The 25,523-nt window shown below is 38.7% G+C and overlaps 1 protein-coding gene across 1 annotated transcript in view; it reads left to right on the forward strand.

The window, feature by feature from the left end:
• The window catches only part of XKR4 (XK related 4), a 538,913-nt gene that overhangs the window by 491,960 nt on the left and 21,430 nt on the right, over nucleotides 1-25,523 (forward strand). The window lies entirely within an intron of this gene.

A 25,523-nucleotide genomic window follows, 5' to 3' on the forward strand; every position in this document is an offset into this window, starting at 1 on the left:
ATATATTATCCTTACTTAGGTGAGTTACAAAAAAAGGAGCACAGAGCTGTTGTTGTTTAGTCATTTTCAGTCATGTCTAGCTCTTTGTGATCATCCCTTTTAGGATCTCCTTGGCAAATATACTGGAATTGCCCTTTCCTTTTCCACTTTATTTTACTAATAAAGAAACTGAGACAAATTGAGACTTGCCCAGGGTCATAGTGTCTGAGGTCAGATTTGAACTCAGATCTTCCTGACTCCAGGCCTGGCACTCTATCTACTGTACCTCCTTGCTATTAACAGATTATAATCCATCTTCCCTTTTCCACCCATGTGGAAAGAGCACAGACTGGTGTCAAAAAAAAATCTAGGTTCAAATACCATCTCTGACACTCTTTGGTTCTTTAATTTAAGGCAATTCACTTATTGTCCCTGAGCTTCAGTTTCCTGCCTCTGTAAAAGGACAGCCTAGAAAGTCTCTGAGGCCCCTTCTAGCTCTAGTCAATAATCCTGCAAACTAGAAGGCAGCCTCCCCTGAAAATGTTTGGCTTGGGGACTCTATTATCAAGGGTCTTCCTGATGACTTGTGCATGACCTGGGTGGCTGCTATGGCTTCCCTTTCTTAGAGATCACAACCTATAGAGCAAGGATCGTGCCTGATTGGCTTACTCTTCACAAGAGAGGACAAATACACCATCAATGCTCCGCAGATGATTTTGAAGAAAGAGTGCAAAGTACCAGACCCCAAAGACGTGCTTATGGTCCACTGATATCACCGCAAGCACGTGACCAGTCTTTTTGACTAAACAGCCGGAGAGGGCAAAGCACCTTATAAGTAGGTCCTGTGGCTGGGGAGGGAGAATACAAAGCAGCCTCCTCTGCCTCCATGATAGCCTTCCTGAGGCCAGTAACTCGTAGGAAATTGAGGCAAACAAGATTAAGTGACTTGGCCAGGGTCACATAGCTAGTAAGTGTCAAAATAACCATAGAATCCATAAAATGCTGGGCAATCTATCAAAACACACAAACTGATGATATTAACACAATTACAAAACATGAAGTAAAGATATACATGAATAATTGCAGGGGTATCAATTGCCCATTGTGGAAGCTGGGGAAAACATAATAAAAAGTAATAATATTGCCTGTTATTTAACCTTGTGTAATACCAACTAAACTATCAAGGAATTATATTATAAGACTAGAAAAAACAATAACAAAAATAAATGGAGAGGAACAAAAAGTCAAGAATCTCAGGGAAAATAATGAAAACAAGTAGAAAAGAAGGCCTGTTAGTGTCAAATCACAAACAATACCACAAAATAGTCATAAAAATTATTTTGTGAAAAAATAGAAATGGAGATCTGTGAAACAGATTAGCTATAGAACATACTGAAGCAAATTAATACAATAGCATTGTATTTGATAAGGCCAAGAGTGTGAGTTACTGGTTGCTGTTTTTATTTAGTCATTTATCGGTTATGTATGATTCTTTGTGACTCCATTTCAGGTTTTCTTGGCGAAATAGAGCTTTTTTTTTTTTAACCCTTACCTTCCATCTTAGAATCAATACTGTGTATTGGCTCCAAGGCAGAAGAGTGATAAGGGCTAGGCAATGGGGGTCAAGTGACTTGCCCAGGGTCACACAGCTGGGAAGTGTCTGAGGTTGAAATCTGAACCTAGGACCTCCCATCTCTAGCTTGGCTCTCAATCCCCACTGAGCCACCCAGATGCCTCCACATATAACTTTTAATGTACAGGAATGAGAATCTGTTTGGAGGAATAAGAGAATAAAGAGTGAGCCTTGCTATACCCACAGATGACCCTGTAAACATACGCTGTAGAGGCCATCATGCCCATTGTTAAACAGAGCTACCACTCCAAACAAGTCTCATTTTTCCTCTTTAGGGAAGGATTATACAAAGGCTGTATTGATTTCCTGCTCACCAGGATGTTAATTGCCTTTCCTCCCCAACACTGTGTAAGACTATAACCTTTGCATCCCTTCACAGTCAAACTGTTCCTTTACGAAACATTTCTTTGAACACACACACACAGAAAAAGAGACACACACACAGACACACTCACAACTCAAAGCACTCTATGAGAAATTTTTCTCAGACAAATTGCCTCAGGCATGACATCGAGGTCAAATTAACTTGAAAATGCAAACTCTGAAATGTTTAGTTAGTAATTCACTTGGCCCCCCCACCATCAGCTTTGCTTCTCCTAGATGCTCAGTTGGAACAAGGCTAATGGGCTCAGCATAATACCTAGTGCACCATGGGCATTTAATACATGTTAAATTAATCATCATGAGAGTGATAATTACCTGCTATTCTGAGTGGAGAGAAATGTGCTGGTCAAAGGGATGCCTTCTGAGTTTCAATGCCTGAACTACAAGGAAGGATCCAGAACAAGCCCAAGAAGCAACATGCTAGAGTGAAAAAGTCAATGGATTCAGAGTCAGATGATCTGACTTTGGCTTTGGGGCTTGTGTGTGTGTGCACACATGTGTGTGTGTGTTTGCACACATATGCATGTGTATGTTTACTAAGGTTTGAATATCTAATGGAATTCTGAGAATGCCTTTCCAACAAAATAAGAAAATCAATCATAAAGCCCAAACTCGGGAGAAACTGGGACGCTGTCTCACTTTATCCCATCTTGACTTTGCTTAGAAATTCTATGCAACAACTGAACTATGTATGCTTTATAACATTCCCATTAATAATAGCCACTTGATGATAGAACAGGGCCTGGAGTTATTCAGTAACCAGAGCTCTCCACCATATCGGGAGAGTTACGAGTACCACGCTGGTGTACAAAAGATAGTAGTAAACCAGAGGGTGTCCAGAGAAAGAGAATGAGTTGAAAAAAATTGAAGATGTTTGGTTTGGAGAGCAGATCAAAGTAGGATAGAAGAGGAGAGCTGTTTGTGAGTTTTAGAAGAGTGGTAGAAAGACTGGACTCTGGTCACAGAACGAAGAACTAAGAACAATGGATAGAAGGGTCAAAGAAGGAAAATTGGGTTTTCTGGGAGGAAAAATTGCCTTACCAATCAGACCTCTCTAAAAGTTGAAAAGGCTTCATCTGGAGGTAGTGAGCTCCTTAAGCATGGCTTGGCAATTGAAGGGATTCTTTTTCATATATAGGATGCAGACAGACATTGAAATCATTTCCAGCTCCGAAATTCAGTGTTTCTGAAACTCTAATGTGGATGCTAAGTTTACACTGACTCAAACTCTGTTTCTGTTGCAAAGACACCATTGATCCTTACATGAATCTTAATGAGCAAGGCAGGTATCCCTGATGTGTGTGTGTGTTCTGTATAATTCAATTCTGTTTTCCTCTACTAGTCTGGTCTTTCATTGATGTCTTCCTTGGAAAAACATGCTGCTACTCTTCTAGGGGATTACTTTTATTGGGATTTTTATTTGAAAGATCCTTAGTTTCTTTGGCCTGGGTTTCACCCACATGGATCACAACCCCTTGCCATTTTGAACAAATTTTGCCCATGATTTCCATGACATCACCACAGAAGATCTACATAACAAGTTGAAGAGTTTTCTGTAGTTCTTTCAATATTTTAGGGCACCAGAATAGCAATCAATAATTACCTCTCATTCTTGCTAAATAACCAGCCCATTTCCTTTTTTTGGTCCTACATAATGTAGCTTTAATAATATCATTTATGCCTTTTTTGGTAAGTTACTGTTAGAATTACTTAACCAATAAAAGTTTTAATGTGAAACTTATACAATGAGAACAAATCTCATATTGGTGGCATAGGAGGATAAGTTGAAGAAACTGAGTATGGTTAGCCTGGAAATGAGAAGAATCAAGGGAAACTAGTTATTTGTTGAGTGTTTGAAGCACTGAAATCTTAAAGAGGGACTATTAAACTTGGTCTATTTGACCCATAGGGTAGAACTAACAGCATGGAGTAGAAGTTGAAAGAAGCTTGAAATAAGAAAAAAACTTTCAAACAATTACAGCTATCCAAAAATAGATTGGACTGGCTAAGGGATAGTGAGATAGAGATTATCAAGCAAAGGCTGGACATTTACTTTTCAAACATTTTTAGGTGCCATTTGTCCTATATTTCCACTATGATTCCGTCTCAGTCTTAAATACTAGATTCCACAACACTAACTACATTTGGTCCTTAGCAAGATCACTGGAGAATATTGCTATATGAAAGGTGTTTAATCTATGAAACTATTGTATCTGCTTTCTCTTTGCTCTATTAACATTTATTGATGGTTTTATGGACATGGCAAGGTACAAGACTTCCAAGATGGCAACTCATTTGATTTTTAAAATATTTCCTTCCTATAGCCTTTAAAATAATATTTTATATAAATAAAAATAACAATAGTTAACTTGAAGTTTAAAATTAGCAAAGTGTTTCACAAAGATTATCTTACTTGATCCTTGCAACTCTGGGAGATAGGTATTATTATTATCCCTATTTTTGCAGATGAGGAAATTGAGGCAGGCCAAAGTTAAGTTACTTTCTAAGACTCATAAAAATAGTAATTGTCTGTGGCAGAATTTAAACTCAAGTGTTCTTGACTCCGGGTGCAGTGCTCTATCCACTATACTATCTAACTATCTAGCAGATCATGGGAGAGTTCTGACTACTTATTTTGAAAACTACTGTTGTTTTCAAATCTTATGTTTTCTCATCAAAATTATCAAGTGCATTATTATTCCAATTATAAAACTGTTCCAGCATAGTCTTGTATTTTAAGGAGGATACCATCAATATCAATCCTTCTGTATAGTCCACTATTTAAAAAAGAATCTTTTATAGCTTCTGGAGGAGAGGAGGAAAGCTCCCTGAAGATGATTTCCCATGTAATTAAAGTGATTAAATCTAAAAAGATAAAAAAAAAATCCTTCCAATAAAACCTAGACAAAGTTAAATCTCACTTTATAGTCAGCATCCTTGCCTTTAATGCACTTGAATTTAATATAAAAAGAAATAATTTCTTTCTCTCTAGAAAATCAGTATCATCTTCTGATTATACATGAGAAATAATATTGATACATAATAGTCTTAAATCAAAAAGGGTTGTTGGATGGTATCTAAAAAGCAAAAGTCTTAAAATAACTGACAGTGGCATGACCCAACCTTAAACAGAAGGCATGCAAATGAAAAAAAAAATACTTTTGTCTCCAAGTATTCAAAGTGATTTTATCTATTGTAAATGTTCATCATCATCAGGCATCATGGCCATTGCTTACCATTAAAGCTTTGGTAGCTAAGGAGTAGCTCCATGGTACCCCAGGGGTCACGGAGTAAGTAATTGCCAGCAGAACCATGACCACAGAGTTGTAAAGAGTGAAGTCACTAGCACGAGAAAAAATGTTTTAAAAGTGTAAGTCAAAAGAAGTAGATTGGGTTAAATTTATAGAAAGATAGGAGGATCTGAGATGAAGGTCAATTATGTATAGTTAAAACCTTTGCCAAGTCTAAGGAAGTATCTTTCCTACTCAGATAGATGTGCAGTTTTGCATTTCTAGGCACCGATTTTGAAAGAAGACATAGACAAGCTGTAGTACATCTATAAAAAGATGGTCAGATTGAGAAAGGATGGGGAAATCTTGCCTTGTGAAGACCTGGATATATTTAGTTTGGAGAAGAGATAACTTGGGGGGAGGAAACATAATAGCTATCTTTGGGTATTTTCAGACCTTCCATACTGGAGGGAGATTAAACTTCAGTTTGACCAGATAAGTGGGAACATTGGACAGAAATGAAAAAGAAAAATTTAGCACTGATATAGCGGGAAACTTAATAATAACTGTTATTGAAAACTGGAATAGGCTGATTTAGGAGACTCCCCATACCTGGAGGTCTTTAGAAAGAGATCTGATCACCACTTAAGGATGTCTATTCAGAGGTTGAAATAAAAGACCTCCAAATTCCCTTCCACATATAAGTTTTGTGATTCCATAATGTCAAAATAAGATAAAGTCAAGATAAGAAAAGGTAAATCAGGAAAGATGAGAACTTCTTGGACCTCTTAGTCAGCAATCAATCAATTAAGCATTTATAAAACACCTACAATGAGCTTCAGCACTAGCCACTGTGCTAGTAACTAAAATGGCAGTTCATAAGTGCTCTGCTAGAGGGTCTTTTAAGAATGGCCCATGTATAGGTCACACTTCATTTAGCTTCTTTAAAAGACCATTCCAGGACACTAAAAGCACAGGGTATATTTTTTCAAGGGATTAATTATAAAATTCTTCAATTTAATTATTTCAATGGATCTATGATCCCATCAATGTGGATAATCTTCCACTGATAGGATCAGAATGTGTTTGAGTATTTCTTCTCATGTACTTTAGTATATTTTCTAACAAAGGCCTAACCACCATTCTTGGAGGTCTTTATTTTTTCTTTCATTTCTTGGGGACCAGTGGAGTACTCTGTACCTCCATTAACTCTTGCTCTTTTCTCATGATCAGTCCACTTCTTTTTCTAGTCACACATTCTCTAACCAATATCCCTTGCATCTCTTTTTGCACTTAGGTAACCTATGGAACCATGTTCTGGTTTACTTGACCCCACCATGAATCTCTCCATTGTCCATTAGGTCACTAATTTCTTCCAGATTGGAAGAATCTGCAATCTATAATCATACAGCATTGTCAGATGTTTTTAAAACTAGTGTTTTTAAAAGTTGATTTTTTTCTAGGGGTAGGTAAATTATGTTTAAAAAGCACTACATAATTCCTCAAATATAATTTTAATTATTAAAATATATATCTTTATTGTCAGACAAATTATTATCCCCAAGTCCTTCTTCCAAAAGGGTCTATTTTGTTTTTACTTATGAAAAACAAGTTTGTAAAAAATATTTTCTGGGTTTTAATTTTTCAAGTAGATTAAAAAATTGGGAAACTGGAAAGTGTATCAAGTGAAGACCTAGTAGATCTCATTAGCATGCAGACATAACCTGCTGTCCCGGCACCTGCAGTGACCTAAGAGCTTGCCTCCCACCCCACATCCATTAGTTCACTGGTCTAAAACTCATAAAGACTATGGGAAGATATTTAAGCAACTGATTGCAATAGCTCTGCTGAGGGGCCATTATGGCCTAATAATACTAATTTAGCTTCTAATTATGTATTTACTCAGTTTGGTGGGCTAAATATTCCAGCTGTCACTCCATCTCTGGTTTATAGTTCTCCTTTCTGATTTTTTTGTTTTGTTTTGTTTTGGCCACAGTTTGATTTCAGGAAAGAAGTTTGGGATTTTAGTCATAATTCACAAATTTCTCAAACTTGTGAGGAAGGGAAGGAAGGAAGGAAGGAAGGAAGGAAGGAAGGAAGGAAGGAAGGAAGGAAGGAAGGAAGGAAGGAAGGAAGGAAGGAAGGAAGGAAGGAAGGAAGGAAGGAAGGAAGGAAGGAAGGAAGGAAGGAAGGAAGGAAGGAAGGAAGGAAGGAAGGAAGGAAGGAAAGCATTTATTAAGAATTTGCTATACCGTATTCCTAGTACTAAATGCTGGAGACACAAAAACAAAAAGCAAGACAACTCCTGCCCTCAAGAACTTACATTTTAATATAAAAAGACAACATATACAAGGCATTGATACCAGGGAGGATATTTTGGTCAAGGAAGTCACAAGGATGGTGAATGAAATCATAGATTGTTTGAACCACCCTTCCCAAGAATGATATGCTAACTTTCAATGATTTTATTAAGCTCCTAGAGAAAAATGTAGAAAACTGGGTATTCATGGGTCAGTATCTGTTTTAGGTTACGAATATTCTAAGTTCACCATTGAGAAGTTCAGGTCCCTGGGGCAGGTAAATGAAGTGCTAGATGGGAAGTGGCCCCTGGAGCCAAGGAGCAAGGCATGAAGATGAATGGTGAACAGCAGGGTGAGTGTCTGGCTAGAAATGGGGAAGGCTCATCTCTCAAAAAATCTAAGTCTCCAGGGTGAGCCTTCCATCTGTGTATATAAAGTTCAGTCTACACACACATACACACACATACACACATACACTCACACACCATGCATGTGTGGGAAACATATAGGAAAAATGAGTTGGGTGACTAATTAACAACCTATGTTTAAAATTTCATTCTACTTTACAAATGTCCTTCTTGCCTATACTCCTTGCTCTCTTCTACCTCCCTAGCTATCTCAGGAGATTGGAATAAGACAAAAAATATGGAAATCCTCCCTCAAATACCCTTATTCATTTTTACTTAGTGGATTGAGAAAAAGTGAATCTATATGTTCCTTCTTCCCCATTTCTACTTTGAGCCACAAAGCTATGGGAAATCACTTTACTATACATGTACATATAATGATTTATACCATGACCAGTCTCCTCATGAGATACCATGATCTGTAGAAAGTCAAGAGGTAAACATAGATCACAAGTCATAAATCTAGAGCAGGAAAGGACCAGAGAAATCATTTAGTCTAAGCTTCTTATTTTTCAGATGGGAAAACTGTGGGCACAGGAAGGTAAGTAGTTTGCCCAAGTTACAAAGATAATAAGTGGCAGAACCAGGATTTGAATTTGGGTTCATTTACTGAAAATCTAGCATTCATTCCAGTACATCACAGACTCTATCCACAAGATGTACAGTTCAACATGAGAGATCAGCCACCAAACCACCAAAAAACAACTGCTGCTTCATGGCGGGGAGAGGAGAAAGCATCACGAGGTTATATAACCCTGGGAAATGCTGGATAGTCAGTCCTGTGACCGCCAGTAACTTTTTAGGCCTTTACGTCTAAAATCTACTCAATCAATTTTCCCCTTTTAGCACTAATGTGCTAATTTATGATCTCTTCTGCCCTTTCTGTACCTTATCAGAAAGCTTATTGAAATTCCAGTAAGTCAGACTCACTATCTTTCACTCTACAGAGAACACTAATTTTATTTAAGATCCTATCTTGATTGTAGTGATAGGTCATTTTTCATGCCAAAGAGTTAGGGCATCATTCAGAAGTCTCTGACCATGATAAACGTTCCCATAAACTCCTTCCCTTTTGTAAAAGCCAGCTTGGGCTTTATTTCCGCCCAATATCAGGTCTATTCTGCCCTTGTTTGGTAAACAGATATACATGTTTGCCATGAAAGTTAGTCTCAGTCCTTAGAGATGGATTACATTGGTAACAGCCCTCTTTGAGTATACAAAATGTCTCTTATCCTTCTTAATTAATTCAGTATGTACTTTGAAAATACTACTGATTCTTTGTTTCATTATATTTGGGTGACTATTATCTAACTGACCATTTGAGCAACATTTTTTCTAAGTAGCAGTGATTTTATTATTTTGGAACTTTAAATTCTGTATTACTCCATTTGCTCTAAAATAAGGATGCTCTTAATCACAATCCCAACTTCAGATTCTTTTAGAATAGTACATCAGCCACCAAAGTATTTTGGTTAGCTTAAAAGTAATTTATCTTCCATCCAATTTTAGTCGGTAGCTAGGTTACACAGCACAATGGATAGCATGCTGGGCTTAGAATCCTGCAGGAGGACTCTGCTTTTTCAGTTCAAATCCAGCCTCAGACACTTAGGAGCTCTATGACATTAGGCAAGTGACTTAACCTTGTTTGCCTCAGAAATGGCAAACCACTCCAGTATTTTTGCTGAGAAAACCCCAAATGAGGTCACAGAGAGTCAGACCTGACTGAAAATGACTTTACAACCATAAACAAAAACACAATTTTAGTATATTCTTTAGTGGTCTTTGAATAGGGAGTCAAGGTGCTATCATGAAGAGATGTTGACTTGGAAAACAACTGCTCATTTACCACTTAACCAGTATATGACACTAGATTGTTAAGCTCATTGATTGATGGGTGGTTATATAGCTAGCTGACTTTTCTTTGGGGAAGGGGAAGGAAATAAGCATTTATTAAATCCCTACTATAAACCAGGAACCTGGAACCTTACTATGTAATTGACAGACATCATCCCATTCTATCCTCATGCCAATTCTCAGAGGTATGTACTATTTTTACCCTTCTTTTACAGTTGCGAAACTGAGGCAAAGAAAAGTTAAATGATTTGCCCAAAGTCACATAGCTAATAATTGTGATCAAATTTGAACTCAAATCTTTGACTGGATACAAGGAATTTTTTTTTAATTCTAGCTGGCCCTAAGTGAACTCTCATCTGTCTCAGAAGGTTGATGAGTTCAATTGGGATGTTAAAAGTTTTAAATGCCTCCTCAATGCCAAGATCAATAGCTAGATAGCAGGATAGATAGGAGGGGGGGGGGGAGACAGAAACAGAGAGACAGAGAGAGATACAGAGAGAGAGAGAGAGACAGAGAGAGAGAGAGAGAGAGAGAGAGAGAGAGAGAGAGAGAGAGAGAGAGAGAGAGAGCTGCTACCTCAAAAAGTGTACATAATACAAGAAGGAAACAAAATGTACTCAGGTAATTAAAAGCTATTTATATATAGTGTAATGAGGGAAAGATAAAATTAGTTTTTCTTAGCACTAAGATCAGGGAAGGCGTTTTTTAGGAGGTGGTCCTTGAGCTGAGACCTGGAGACCGCTAGGAGGTTCAAAATAAAGAGGTGAGGAGAGAATATGCTGGGCATAGAGGATTGATCATCTGGACAGAAGTGTGGAGGAAGGAGTCAGAATTCCATGGTCAGAGGACAGAAATATAGTCTATTTTGACTGGGACAGAGATCACATGAGAGAGAATATGGTGTAATATGCTTGAAAGGATAGGTTGGAGACAAACTGTGAATAGCTTAAAATGTTAAACGAAGGGGTTTAGGGTTCATCTAAGGGACACAAAGAAGCCTTTCAATCAGGGAAAGGAATTTTGACCTGTTCCTCAAGAATTTCAATTTGGCAACTATATGGGAAGGCACCATATCATAATGGACAGTGTTAGACTTGAAGTCAGAAAGACCTGTCTTCACATCTCACTTTGGATATTGGCTGTATGACCTTAGACAAGTCACTAAATTTCTTATAACTTCAGATGAGAAGGTCAAATCCAGGAGCCTCTGAAGTCCTTTCTGACATTAAATATCCAATTCATTGATCCTAGAATGACATTCTCAGTTGAAGAAGGTCTTCTAGTAAAAGCTGCATGACCATTCATCAGAGATATTGTGAAGAGGGTTTCTATTTCAGTTTGGACTAGACTTGGTTAACTTTAATATCCCTTGATTAGAAGCCTCTCAATCTCAGCCAAAACAACAAGCCATAGAAATAGAGTTAGTAATGGTTCATTTGATATCTGAAGAAGCAATTTTTTATTATTAACAGATTTGGGGCTCCCTGGATCAAAATTTAGCTAACCCTAGTGAAAGGCTTAATACCAGTGACTATCAGATCTAGCAGAGAATCTTGAATGCAGAAGGCAGTTTTGCCACTCACTATCAGGGAGAACTGAAGCTTAGGCTATGGGGACTCTAGGAAGAAGGAAGACGGTGACAGCCTGATCTTACTAGACTAGGAGTGCCCCATTTTTCAGGTAACATTCTATGCCCTGTACAATTATTATTTCATTTTTCTTCACAATAGCCATAAAAGGAAGATCATCTCCACTTTATAATTAAGGAAACTGAGGCAAATTGAGGTTAAGTGACTTGCCCAGGGTCAAAAAGCTAGTTACTGTCTGAGACTGGACTTAAATTCAGTTGTCCTAACTCTAGACCACCATTCTATTCAATATGCCCACTAGCTACCTCTGCAGAGGATATGACCACAAGGAACTATTGCTTGGCCAATCAACTCTTTATTTTCTTCTTTGAAAAGTAAAAGAAGCAAGCAGTATTCTTCTGCATTCAAGCTTCTTGATAGCTTCTGTGTGTATCTCTGTCTCTCTGTTTCTATCTCCTTTTCTCTCTGTCTCCTGTGTCTCTTATTCTGCCTTCCCTTCTCCCTCTCTCCTTTCCTCCCCATTTCTATCTTCCTCTTTCAGAGCTTCTGGGAAAATAACTGTCATGGTATGGCTATGGTATGTTGGTGAACCTATGACACATGTTCCAGAGCACGTCAGAGGTAGTTGCTCCCTTCCCCATCTCCATGTGTTCCTAAGGACAATTCTCATATCACTCACCCCTCTACCCAGCAGCCCAATGGGAGCACTTCCTCCCTCCCTTGTCTGGGGAGTGGAGGGAAAGGGGACTCACATGTGGCATGAGGGGTGCATTTTGGGCACTCAGTCTCTAAAAGATTTGCCATCAATGACCTAACTGGACCCCGGAACAAATAATGACTTGAATCCTCTTTGCAGAAATGCTTTTGTGACTATAATGTTGCTAACAAAGCTGAAAGAGAGTTTAGGCTTAGGATTTTAAAAGATAGTGCTGCTAACAAAATGAGCATTTATGTTTCTTTCTCTTTAATGTTATTGTTGAGTTATATTCTCAATTTATAGGAGTCTTTTTAAAAATCAATTTATGTGCTTATATTGAGGCAGTAATGTCACTGAATGTCCATTTGCTTGAAGGTTCTTATTAAATGCATCTCTTCCTCTCTTAAACAAAGTCAACTATTTGTTGAATGGTAGGGTTCAGAGTACTCAGTGTGTCTTATCAGCAACTTACTAAAAAGTTCTCCAAGGGAGTTACTAGCAAGAACAACAAAAGATTGAATTTCATTTCTAAGAGGCTGAGAAAGCCAAGAGAATCTCATAGCACAACATGCACAGAATGTGTAATGATTGTGTTTCTGTCATAGCTAAGTGACTGCTATCTGTGTTGAGAAAGTACAGGTTCATCTCCCTCCGACAAGTGAAGGAACATAAGGAAAGAACATTTTTCCATTCTCCAGCTTACCAAGGAAAATAAAGTGCTCCATAAAAACGGACCCCCAAAAAGCAGAAACAAAGGCTTCCAACTTAAATACCAAGTAGTATCATAGCCACAGTCCTAACTTGGGCTTTTCTTCTCACATGTGCTGGAGGAGGAGTGGACCCAATGGCCATTCCCAGAATGAAAAACATTGTTAAGTCTCATTTCAAATGCCTTTTTTTTTTCACTCTTACCTTCAGTTCCAAGACAGAGGAGTGGTAAGGGCTAGGCAATTGGGATTAAGTGACTTGTCCAAAGTCACATAGCTAGGAAATATCTGAGGTCATATTTGAACCCACAACCTCTCATCTCCAGGCCTGGTTCTCTATGCATTGAGCCACTTAACTGCCCCTCAGTGGCCTTTTTAATCTTAAATTCAGCACTCCTATGCTGTAGTTATGGCACATTATTTCCTCCCACCTTTACCAATAAGTAATCAAACTTGACCCCCTCTTCTTCCCTTTCCTCCTCCTATTCCTCCTATTCCATAGTTACAAAGACTGAGAAGGAAGGGGGAGAGGGGACATTGATTGAGGGAATTACACAAGTAGAACAAAAGATCTGAAGGGACTAGATCAAACCTGAACCTTATAAGGATACTGGACAGGAGAATATAATGTAAAGAGAGACCTACATGTAAAAAGGAATAGACTCCATCATCTTTGGGTTAGCTATCCTAATGTAGATTGAAAGGAGACAAAATAGACATGTAGCCTCTTCTCCCACCACTCTTCCATAATTTTCTTTCTAATTGGAAAAGGAGTTTGGAGGAGACTGCTCTACTTTCCCTAGGGAGAGAAGTACTAGGGTAGAATTTATATATCTGCTCCTTTAAAAGTGTTAGTCTAGAGCAGAGATGGTGAATCTTTTAGAGATGGAGTGTCTGCCCCGCCCCCCAGACCAAGTGCCCTGTTTCCCCCTCATCCTACAGTAGCATATATTTGCCCATTGGAATCCTGGGTGAGCGGTGGGAGTGTAAAGAAAATATCTTCAGACCCAATGAAGAGGGAAGAGGAGCAGCTCTGCCCAAGTCCTTCTACCTTTCTAGTAATGAACTGGGGGGGGGGGTGCATGATGCCCACAGAGAGTATTCTGTGAGCCATCTTTGGTACCTATGCCATAGGTTCACCTTCACTGGTCTAGAGGATATGATCAAATTCACTCTAACTTCTGATCTTTGTTATCTTAGTGTGGAAGGGGGCTCAATTTAGCTCTATATCCAAATCGTAATGTCTTTCCCACTAAAAACCAGTTCTATAATGAACACAAACTCATACTGAATAGCAAAGAAACCTAATCATCCAAATGAGAGCAAAATAGACATCAGAGAAGGAGGATATACTAGACAAAACAGAATGAAAGAGTTCTCCCATTGGGAGGAGAAAAAAAACTCAACTCAACCTGGAAAGAGTCCCAGATCTCATCCAATGAGAAAACTCCCCAAAGTCTCTAGTCATGATAGAAAGACTGCCAGCTCCTCATATATATATATATATATTCCCAGAGTCTTTTCCTTCAACAACCTGTAATGGGGTTACTTTTTTCCATCTTTTCTCTCTCAAAGCTGGAAGCCAGAGGTACCCAAAACAACTTGAAGTTTGAGTTTAAAAGCAGACTCAAAGCTTGATGAGTCCCAAAAGGGACAGGATCTCTCTAGTCTCCCACCAACTCTGCCCCATCTCTCCCATAGGGCAGGGCATTCATCTCTGCTAATAAGGAGAGTCTCATACCAATGGGCTTTGGGAAAGGGGTTACAATAACACCAAGGAAAAAAGGAAGGAAAACACTTGGAACTAAGTAACAGGTGGGTCTTCAAAGAGAAATGAACCCATTAAGGAGGACTTAAAGCTGCTTGCAGGTTTTAAAAAAACATTCTACAAGTCAAGAAAAGGGGTGAAAGGAGGGGGGGTGACAATTAGAGCCCTGAGGCTATTCCTTTTACCTCTCAATGGTCACTAAACTTCAGAACTGGATGGAACTGAGAGACAAAGAGTTGATTCAGCTTTTTTAAAGACTTTGAAAGTTCCGACACTGTAGTCAGTCCAAAAAAGGCTTCTCTCAACCACAAGGTTAGCCCCAGTATCAGGTGCAGAATGTCCATTCATGCTCCACGGTCTCTCAGAAACACTTCCCTTAAAGCCCTCATGATCCTCCTAGAAGCAGCTCTCCAACATCCTCCAAATGGAAGCGCCCCTGGCTGAGTAAATTGATGGAGTAACTACTGGCGGCCAGATTCCCATTATGTGGGAATGATGCAATTGTGGACAGGATGGAGTGAATCTAATAAAGGTTAATGAGAATGTACTTCTCTAACATCTTACATATCTCATCAAGTGAAGCAGTGAACTTTAAACCCAAAAGGAAAGGGGCAGCACCAGGAATACACTGCCTTTCTCCATTCTGCCATCCAAATAAGAGATGCTCCAGTTTGCAGCTCTCCTATTATTCAATTGTTCTCTGGTAAGACCTTTCATCTTGCTTTTGTCACCCTTGCCTGGGTTCTTGAGCTTCTTTTTCTCAAGCTACATGGTAACTCATTGTCTTCAACCCTGCCCTAGGACTAGATCAAATCTGTTGCTTTGTTAGATGGCCCCTAGCCCCATTCAGAGCACAGGAGGTAGGTAGTGTTCCGCCTGAGCACACCTGAGAGCAGATTTTGTCCGAGGCAGGGTGGCCATAGGCAGTTTTGATTCTTTTTGGCCACACCTAATTCTTTGTATCCAATTTGCTCAATTTTTTCTAAAAGAATAGTATTACTTCTTGTGGGTACTTTAAATAAAGTTGACACAATTGGAATCCTCAATTTGAATATTGAACTACACTGCAAAATGTGATCCTTAGTAAAACATCACTTTTTTTTTCCTTTCCATCAAAGTAAATACTTTTATAGACAGCCTTAATCAACAAGCATTTATTAAATGCCTAGGAAGAGTTTGGAATTGTATTAACTGCTTGAGGGGGAGGGGGAAAGAGAGAGACAGAGAAGGGAGAAAGGAGAGAAGGAAGGAAGGAAGGAAGGAAGGAAGGAAGGAAGGAAGGAAGGAAGGAAGGAAGGAAGGAAGGAAGGAAGGAAGGAAGGAAGGAAGGAAGGAAGGAAGGAAGGAAGGAAGGAAGGAAGGAAGGAAGGAAGAAAGGAAGGAAGGAAGGAAGGAAGGAGGGAGGGAGGAAAAATGGGAGGAAGTTCAAAATAATTTGTATACTGCAAATAAAATTAAGGCCATATTTTGCTTAAGTTTGAATGTGATTTTATTCTTATTTTAGGTGCATTTTTTAATCCAGTCAAAATGAGCCTTTTTATTTTTATCAGCATAAAACTAATTCATTTCTCTACCCTGTAGAACATACCATTTTCTTTTGTTGCAATTTCTTTGTGACTTGTCAGTTCAGGTGAAGTATCACACTAATGAGATCATCTTCTAGAGTTGGAGCCCAATTTTCATTCATTCCTCATTTAACAAAAATAGTATTAAATATCTACTATCTGTATTTCACAATTCTAGCTGTTATCAGAGTATTTCAACCTGGCAGTAGCATAGTCTGTGTGAACAAGTTGTAGGGTGAAAGGAGCCTAGAAAAGTAAATTAGAAGCAGACTGGGAAGCACCTTGAATTGTATATGGGATATTTAGCCCTCTTGGGTCCCTTGGTACATAATTACCTCTAATTCAAGCTAGCTGCTTTGCTAGCTTTAAAGGAAAGAATGAGGATTCTTCCACTATCAGAAAATAATTCAAAGTATGTGGTTGAATGAGAGGAGCACCAGAAGCATGTTCATCCAAGGACAGGGTGCTTTTTTTCCCCAGGGATCTTCATTTTGAGATTCTTCCCTTCTTTTCCTTGCCCTCAAAGGGTAAGAAGAGTACATAATCAAACTCACAGTTCTCATAATTCTCAGTGTTGTTGAATAACTTCCTCTCACCTGTTTTCCTAGTTTTCCAAAATGTTAAATCAGTACCTTCATGATGGTCCAGTATGAATCCATATGACTTTATCCCTTGTCTCTCTTGTCTGTCTCTATCTCCTCTAGCTCCTTCTCCTGAACCCCTCACTTCCTCCCTCCCTCGTTCCCTCCATCTCTTTCTCTCTCTGTCTCTCTCTCTATGTCTCTATCTGTCTCTCTGTCTATTTCTCCTACCCCTGTTCCCATCCCCGACCCTCTCTCCTTCCCTCCCTCCACCCCCCAATGTAGTGTGTTTATGTTATTATTTCATAGTTTTTCCTAAAAGTATTTGTCTTTTTTTAAAAGGTACAGTTATTGTTCCCCTTTACCATCTTTTCGTGTATCTTCCAAATTCTGTAAGAATTTTACTCTATGGGATTGTATGGTAATTCCTATTAGAATTAACCACAATATTACAAGCCTCAAGACCCTAGGCTTTGTCACTTTTCTCATTGATTTACTGGCTTAATGCTTTCTCTAAGGCTAGAATCCATCAATATCATCAATGTCAATGAGTGATTTGAGGGATACTAACAATCAGTGCACATACACTATAGATTGCTATTTGCAAAGAAAATTGATATCTAGTGCAGCATTATGGGAAGGAAGAACTGTGGGTTCAGAATCAAAAGCATTTGTTGCCTTTGTCTACCTTTCATTCCTATGACATTTAGGTACTGATGTTTCCACAGCTAGTGGACAAATTTCTGATCTGAGAGTCCAAGCACACTGATCTGTCTTGTCCATTTACTTTACAGAGGTTTTCTCTCCTGCCTGAAAATGAGAAGATAATTTAGGAGTGTGGCATTTAAAAGGGGAGCCTAGTACAGTGGATAGTGTACTAGGCTGGGGGTCAGCTAAAATTGAGTTTCTGTCATGCAACAAATCATAGCATGTGATGTCTTGGTGAGGTGGGAGAGCTTGGAAGTCAAACCCTGGGCCAGGATAGGCACCCTTATCGGGAATTATAGACTCCAATAATTAGCTTAAAAATAAAAGAGATTTATTTAATTGAATGCAAGTTGAATGGCTGGGAGACAGGTGTAAGAGTATAGACACTGCCTCCCAGAAGAGATGGGGTCTGGGCTTCTTATACCCCTTTGATAGCAGGGCTTAAATGACCAGTGATGAGGAGAAGGGATGCTAGTACAGTGAGCTGATTGTTAACATTTACTAGTATCCCCTCAGACTCTACTGCCCCCTAATCACACATACACACACACACCAAAGTAGCCCATTCCATTATTTAACAGCACCACATCCCTGACAAGTTCCTTCTTACACTGAGCAAAAATCTACCTCCCAGTAACTTCTCCCCATATTGTTCCTAGTTCTGTTTGTTGAACTAGATTGAATTGAGTACATCAGGATACCTAATCCTTTTTCAAATATTTGAAAGGTTTTAATGTGGTAGATAATGATCAAGTCTCCCATAAGTCCTCCCTTCTTTAGCTAAACATATTCCATCTCTTTCAACCAATCTTCACTTGGCATTGTTTCAGCTCCTCTCACCATACAGCGCAGCCTCCTCTGGAAATGTCCCTGCCTGGCAACGCTCTTCCAAAACTGTGAGGCAGCAAACTGGACACGGTGCTAAAAATGTGTTTTGACCAGGGCAGGGTTAGGTAAATATATGCTATCTCTATGCTGTTCACAGAAAATAGTGGGTCCATAGAGTAATAGTATGCCTGCAGGACAAATCCTCTTGAGACAAATTCATTTGAATGAATATGGTCCCTTCACTATGCTATTTGCTACTATGGGAGGCAAGTTGAATTCAGATATGCCAGCAGGCACTTGGCTGTTGGAATGCTAAGGTAGTTCTGTACATCAATTTGTTTCTTCCTCCATATTACCCAGAAGGATGAAAAATGTTTCTGCATGCAGATGCCGGTCTACTTGAAGAATGTTCTCCTTCTTTCCTCCATGTTTAGCTCACATGAAGTCTTTATCTCCTCCCACAGGCCAGCCCTCATACTAGGGGACTTCAGCAGATATACCTCAAACATTCTAACCTCCTGGTTCCTCAATTTACTCATTTCTCATGACTTCCACCACTCTTCCACAGGTACTCACACATTCCTTGTAAAAATTTAATCAGTGAAATCTAATGTCATGATTCACTCTGAAATTTCATTATCTGTTCATAATCTGTTGTCATTCCATGCCTTTCTCTGTCTTGTAAGCCCAAAGTTACTAGACCAACAAGAATTTATTAAGTTAACCTCCTATATGCTAAGCCCTGCGTAATAGCAAGTTATAAGTTCAGTTAAGGCATTTTTCAGTCCTATCTGACTCTTTATGACTCCATTGCAAGGGACTCCATTTGGCATTTTCTTGGCCTGGGTTTGCAAGACAGAGAAGGAAAATGCCCGTCCACTGGGTTCTTCCCTACTATTTACGAATACATATATCACTCCCATTCTCAAAAAAAAAAAAAAGCTTCACTTGATCTGCTTATCCCTGCTATCTTCTTATATCTCTCCTTCCTTTTATGCTTAAACTCCTTGAGAAGACTGTCTATAATCAGCTCCTCTGTTTGATTTTTGCCTCCCTTCTTTTAAAAAAATATATTTTTAATCAGCAAAAATCTGGTTTTTTGCCCTCTCACCTCCACCCCCCCCATAAAAAAAGGAAAATAAAACTCCAGTTATAAACACATAGACATGCAAAACAAATTCCCATATTATCCATGTACAAAAAAAAAATGTTTCATTCTTTACTCGGAGTCCTTCACCTCTCTGTTAGGAGGTGTGTAACATGCTATAACATGAATTCTCTAGAATTATGGTTTATCATTATGCTTATCAGAACTCCTAAGTCTTCCAGAGTTATATCTTTATTACTGTTATTGGAATAATTTATATCCTGCTTCTACTCCCTTCACTCTGCATCAGTCCCTACAAAGCTACCCCAGTCTCTCTGAAACCCATTGCCCTTCATCATTTCTCATAGCATGACAGTATTCCATCACATTTTTCTACCATTACCTATTAAGCCATGCTCCTAACTGATGAGTTCCCTTCAGTTTCAAATCCTTTGCCAACACAAAAAGAGCTACAGATATTTTTTAACCTTCTTAGAGTTTATTTTGATCAAGATTCGTTTCTCCCTCAATGTATCCTTCCTCTTAGTCTCCTTCACCCTTCTCTCTTTTCTTCTTTTTTATTTCTTTAGTGAAATGTATTTTTTTTCACGCTTACCTTCTGTCTTGGAATCAATACTGTGTATTGGCTCCAAGGCAGAAGAGTGGAAGGGCTAGACAATGGGGGTTAAGTGGCTTGCCCAGGGTCACACAGCTGGGAAGTGTCTGAGTTCAGATTTGAACCCAGAACCTCCCATCTCTAGGTCTGACTCTCAATCCACTGAGCTACCCAGCTGCCCCCTAGTGAAATGTATTTCTGAACCTAACTGTGTATGTATAAATTATTCCTTCCTTTGACCCATTCATATCAGTGAGGACCTAGTGTCAGCCACTCCCTGTTTTCTCTTCCTTCTTGTTTACATAGACCTCTACTTGCAGAACCTGATTACATGAAATAATTTTCCCAAACCTTCTTTTCCCCATATCCAATGCATTCCTCTTCTTCGACCTGTTCACTCTCTCCAAGATCATCAAGACATAACAGAACCATTTTCAGAGTTGTTTCTGATAAGACTTCACAGCCTCTAGTGATGATAGAATTCAGAGGAAACATGTATCATCTCTCCGTATTAGAATGTGAATACTTACTTTATCCTTGTTTAGTCCCTTGTGATTTTGTTCATGTTCACCTTTCTATGTTTCTCTTGACTTCTGTGTTTGTACTTTGAAGTTTCTGTGCAACTTGGTCATTTCAACAGGAATGCTTGCAAGTCCTCTATTTCATTAAGAATCTATTTTTCCCCAGCAGAGTGGGATAAGTTATTCTTACTATATATAAATTGTAAGCCCATATATTTTGGTTTCTGGAATAATGTATTTCAAACTCCCTGTTTCTTTATAGTGTTGGCTGCTAAATCATTTATAATCCTAATTGGAGGGGCAAAATAAGGGAATAAGCATTTAGAAAGTGCCTGCCACATACTAGGTGGGATGCATGGTGAGTTCCAGCTCCTCTGGAATGAGGGATTACTGAGCCCTTTTCAGAGACACTCCTTCACCTTTGATATCTACCTCTCACCCAACTCTTCCCTGTGACTCCAGGGAGCTGGAAAAGGCAGAGCAGCCCCACTCCTGTAAAACATTCTCAGCCCATTGGCTAAGTCAGTTAAGGGTCACTTACTTGAGGTCTCAAACCCTTGACTGAGTTAGAGGCACTTCTATCCCCAGCCAGTGAAGACTTCCCTTGGCAGAATGGGCTGATGAAAAGTAATCTATTCCAGAGCCATGAAGGCTGCTGAAAATGGTGCTATGAAGCATTTAGAGGTTGTTTGAATATGGAAGATGCCCACGTCACCCACTGCATCCTCAGCCATCTCCAGGAGCCTTGACTCTTGTCCTGTAGATGATGGAAGAGAGAGTGAGTCTGATGACTTTGTGCAACTTTGTGTCACTTAAATCTAATTCTTGGCACCAGGCTGGAGTCACAAAGAACTGAGTTCAAATGTGGCCTCAGATACTTCCTAGCTATATGACCCTGGGCAAGTTACTTAACTCCATTTGCCTAGCCCCTGCCTTTCTCTCTTAGAGCTGTTCCTGAGACAGAAGTTACTAAGGGTGAAAAAAAAAATAAAATTCATGAACAAGTCAAGACATCACCCTATGATGTCTGTCACTGGTCCTCTTCAAAACCAGTATATAGACAAAAGCTGAATCAAATTTATAAGAACACAAAACATTTACCAAATGACAGATGGTCAGAGGGTAGTGAAAGGATGGCCAAAGGCCATTCTTGGATGAAGCAATTAAAACAAGTCATATTAAAAAATGTTCCAAATCACTATTAATTAGGGAAATATAAATTAAACAACTCTGAGTTACTACCTCACATCTACCACACTGGGTCATATTACAAAAAAAAAAAGGAAAATTATACATTTTGGAGGGAATATCAAAAAGTTAGGTCACTAATACACTGATGGAAGAGCTGTGAACTTATACAACCATTCTGAAGAGCAATTTGAAACCATGCCAAAAGGGCCATAAAACTGTCCATACCTTTGACCCAACAATACCCTAAAGAGATTAGAGATGGAGGGAAGGACCTACCTGTACAAAAATATTTATAGCAGCTCTTTGGGTTATGGCAAAGAACTGGAAAGAGAGGGCATGTCCATCAATTGGGGAATGGCTGAACAAGTTGTCATATCTGCTGCAATGGAATACTATTGTGCCAAAAGAAATGGCAAAGAAGATAATCACAAAAAATTCTGGAAAGACTCATATGAAATGATGAAAAATGAAGTGTGCAGATCCAGGAGGATGTGGTACACAGTAACAATAATGTATGGTGATAAACTGTGAATGACTTAACTAAGGATCCAGGACAATTCCAAGAGATTCATTATGAAAAAAAGATATCCACTGCCATAGAAGGAACAGATGGAATCTGAATGCAGATTGGAACATACAATTCTTTATTTCCTCCATAAATTTTTCCCTAGTGTTAAGCAACATGTGTCTTGTTTCACAACAGGATGAACCTGGAAATATGTATTATATGATAATATATGTACAACCTATATCATATTACCTGTCTTTTGGGGGGAGGGAAGAGATGGGAGGGAGAGAGAGAACATGAATTGCAAAATGTCAGGAAATAAATAGTAAAAATTAAATTGACACAATCTGGAAAAAAATTTTAAACTTTAAAATGTTAATGCTCAGGGGGAAAAAAAGCAAACAACTATATGCCAGGCACTATGCTAAATCTTTTTACAAATATTATCTCATTCGAACCTCACAACAGCCCTGAAAAGTAGGTGCTATATCCCCATTTATAGTTGAGGAAACCAAGTCAGGGAGAGGTTAAATGACTTACCCAGGGTTACACATTCAACTAGTAAGTGTCTGAGGCTGGATTTTAATTTAAGTCTTTCCAACTTCAGGCTCAAAACTCTATTCACTCTACCACCAGCTGCCACCTGTGGCTCCTTTGAACATAAATTCTTTCTTTACAACTACTTCAGTAATTTTTTTTCCATCTTTGATCACTACCATCTTCCCTACTCATCTCAGGCTTCTGGCTTTTTTGCCTTCCTTCAAGTCTCATCGAATTCCCTATCTTCTGCAAGAAGCCTTTCTTAATTCTTTTTAATCTTAGTGACTTTCCTCTGAGAATACCCCCAATTTATCCTGTACGTCTCTTGTTTGTAACTAGTTATTTATATGTTGTCTCTTACATTAGACTGAGCAACTTGAGAGCAGAAAAAAAATTTTTTTTTGGTCCTTCTTTGTATCTTCATCCCTTAGTACAATGTCTGGCACATGGTAGGTGCTTAATAAATACTAGTTGAATAACTAATGTTGAAGCTCTGGATTTGGGCTAAAATGCACCAGGATTGTTTAATTTGGGGATCTTTTTTCAGAAGGCATTGGATTCATTCCGCTTCCTCTTTTGCTATCTGGTTCTAAGAGATTAGGATAGAATTCTTTTTTTGCTTGTTTCCTTAAATATGTCTAGATTTTATTTTTTGATCATTGATTTCAGTAATCCAAATATTCTTTTATTTTAACCCTTTGCCTGCTGTCTTAGTATCCTTTCTAAGTCAAAAAAGAGGCAAGGGCTAGGCAATCAGTGTTAAGTGACTTTCCCAGGGTCATAGAGCTGGGAAGTGTCTAAGGTCAGTTTTGAACCTCCCATCTCCAGGCTTGGAATTCTATCCATTTTGCTATATAGCTATTCCAGTCCTATGATTCTTAATTTCTCTCTTCTCAATCTGTTTTTCAAGTCAGTTGTTTTTGCTGTGAAATACCTTAGATTTTCTCCAATATATATACACACACATATATATATATATGCTATATATATAATGACTTTAATATATATTATATATATATATATATATTTCTTATTTTCTCATGGAGTCATTAGCTTCTGTGTAGTCCTTTCTAAATTTCATGGAATGATTCTGCTATGTTCTGTATCTCTTGTACCAAGATGTTAATTTACTTTACAAGGCTTTCTTCTATAACTGTGATTTCTTTTTCCTATCTTTGCCCTCTAAAACTCTTTATTTATTTTAAGGAAAAAAAGAAAAACTTTGATCTCTCTCTTAAAAAAAAAAAAACCTTTTGCTTCATCTCTTCTACAAATTCTACTTCAACTTCGCCTAAGCTATGTTTTCCTTTAAGCCTTTACTTGTAGATGTTTTAAAGTCATTTTTTTCCTTCTGGATTTTTTCTTAAGTATTCTGGTCACCATTATAGCTTATTTATTATGGGATACTTTTTTTCCATTTTTTATTATTTTAGCATACTTCCTAACTTAGAACTTTATCTCAGAGCCAATCTCTACACACTGCTGGGGAATATCTGACCTGGTCCTACTGCTGCTTTCTTGATTTTCAATCAAGTATTGAGTACTGTGTTATTCCAGGAACTCAAGGACAGCTCAAGCTATGGATCACAAACTTTCAGTTCTTCTATAAGTGGTCTGATAAGTGGCCCCCTGATCCTACCACTTTGAATTTCTTACCTGGGTTTGGCAGCATACAATCAGAATAGGAGTTGCCCCATTTGGAGTTTCTATAGACTAAAGCTTGACTCAATCACTATTAATCAGGTAGAAAGCTCTACAATTTCAAAATAAGTGAACTAAAGGCTTCCCTTTGCTCTAGGATTGCTGCCCTGGTTATTTCTCTGTAGGCTTTAGATTGGGCTAAAATCTGGGGCTGAAACACCTCTCTGCTCTTGGGTTTGAGTCATCAGAGCTTCTGCTGTTTCTGAACTTATTCCTTGCTCAATACACAACCTATGAGCTACAACTACACCTTGCTCTAGAATCACATCTTTAGGTATAGGACCCTTCCTCAGTTTGCCCTTAATCTTTCACCTGGAACTGAGTAGTGAGCAATAGAGTTGCCAGTTGGCACTTGTTCCTATGTCTGCACAACTTTTAGGCTCTCTCTGCTAAAACTGGGAACTTTTCTTGCCCTGCATAGCTTTTCCTTGCTGCAGAATATCATACATAGTCATCCTGCTCAAATGCTATCCTCAGTGTCTACAGACTTCTCTGTCTGCCTCCCTTTGCCAACTTGACCTGGGAAAATGATTCCTTATAAATTTTCCTTGGATTTCCAGATGAAGATTTAGCCTATGTTGATAAATACTTATTGATTCTTTGGATCAAATATCAAGTACTCTATTAGGCTGGCAAAACCTTCATAATCTGGCCCCACTGCTGCCTTTCTTCTCTTCTTATATCTTGTTTCTCCACCCATGTTATCTGCAATTCAGTAATACTGGTCATCTTGCTAGTCCTTGTCCGACTCTGGACTTTTTCTCTGACTGTCCCATATGATCAGAATATTCCTCCTCATCTCCACCTGCTGGATGTCCTGGCTTCTTTCAGGTCCCAGCTATTCTTCCTTGTGTAGGAAGCCTGTCCCAATCCCTCTGAATTCTACAATTTGCTATTTAACCTGTGTATAGCTTATTTGTACAACATAGTTTGCATTTGTCTCCCCATATTACCTTTTGAGCTTCTTCAGGGCAGGGACTGTCTTTTGGCTTTCTTTGTATCCCCAGGACTTAACACACTGCCTGGCACATGTCAGGCACTTAAATAAATGTTTATGGACTGACTGATTCAATATATTTTCATGCTGTCCTCCTTGCCTAGAAATAGCTCCCTTGGGGGCAACTGGTGG

This window comes from Monodelphis domestica, chromosome 3, assembly GCF_027887165.1.
Source record: "Monodelphis domestica isolate mMonDom1 chromosome 3, mMonDom1.pri, whole genome shotgun sequence".
In the NCBI taxonomy this organism is placed as follows: Eukaryota; Metazoa; Chordata; class Mammalia; order Didelphimorphia; family Didelphidae; genus Monodelphis; species Monodelphis domestica.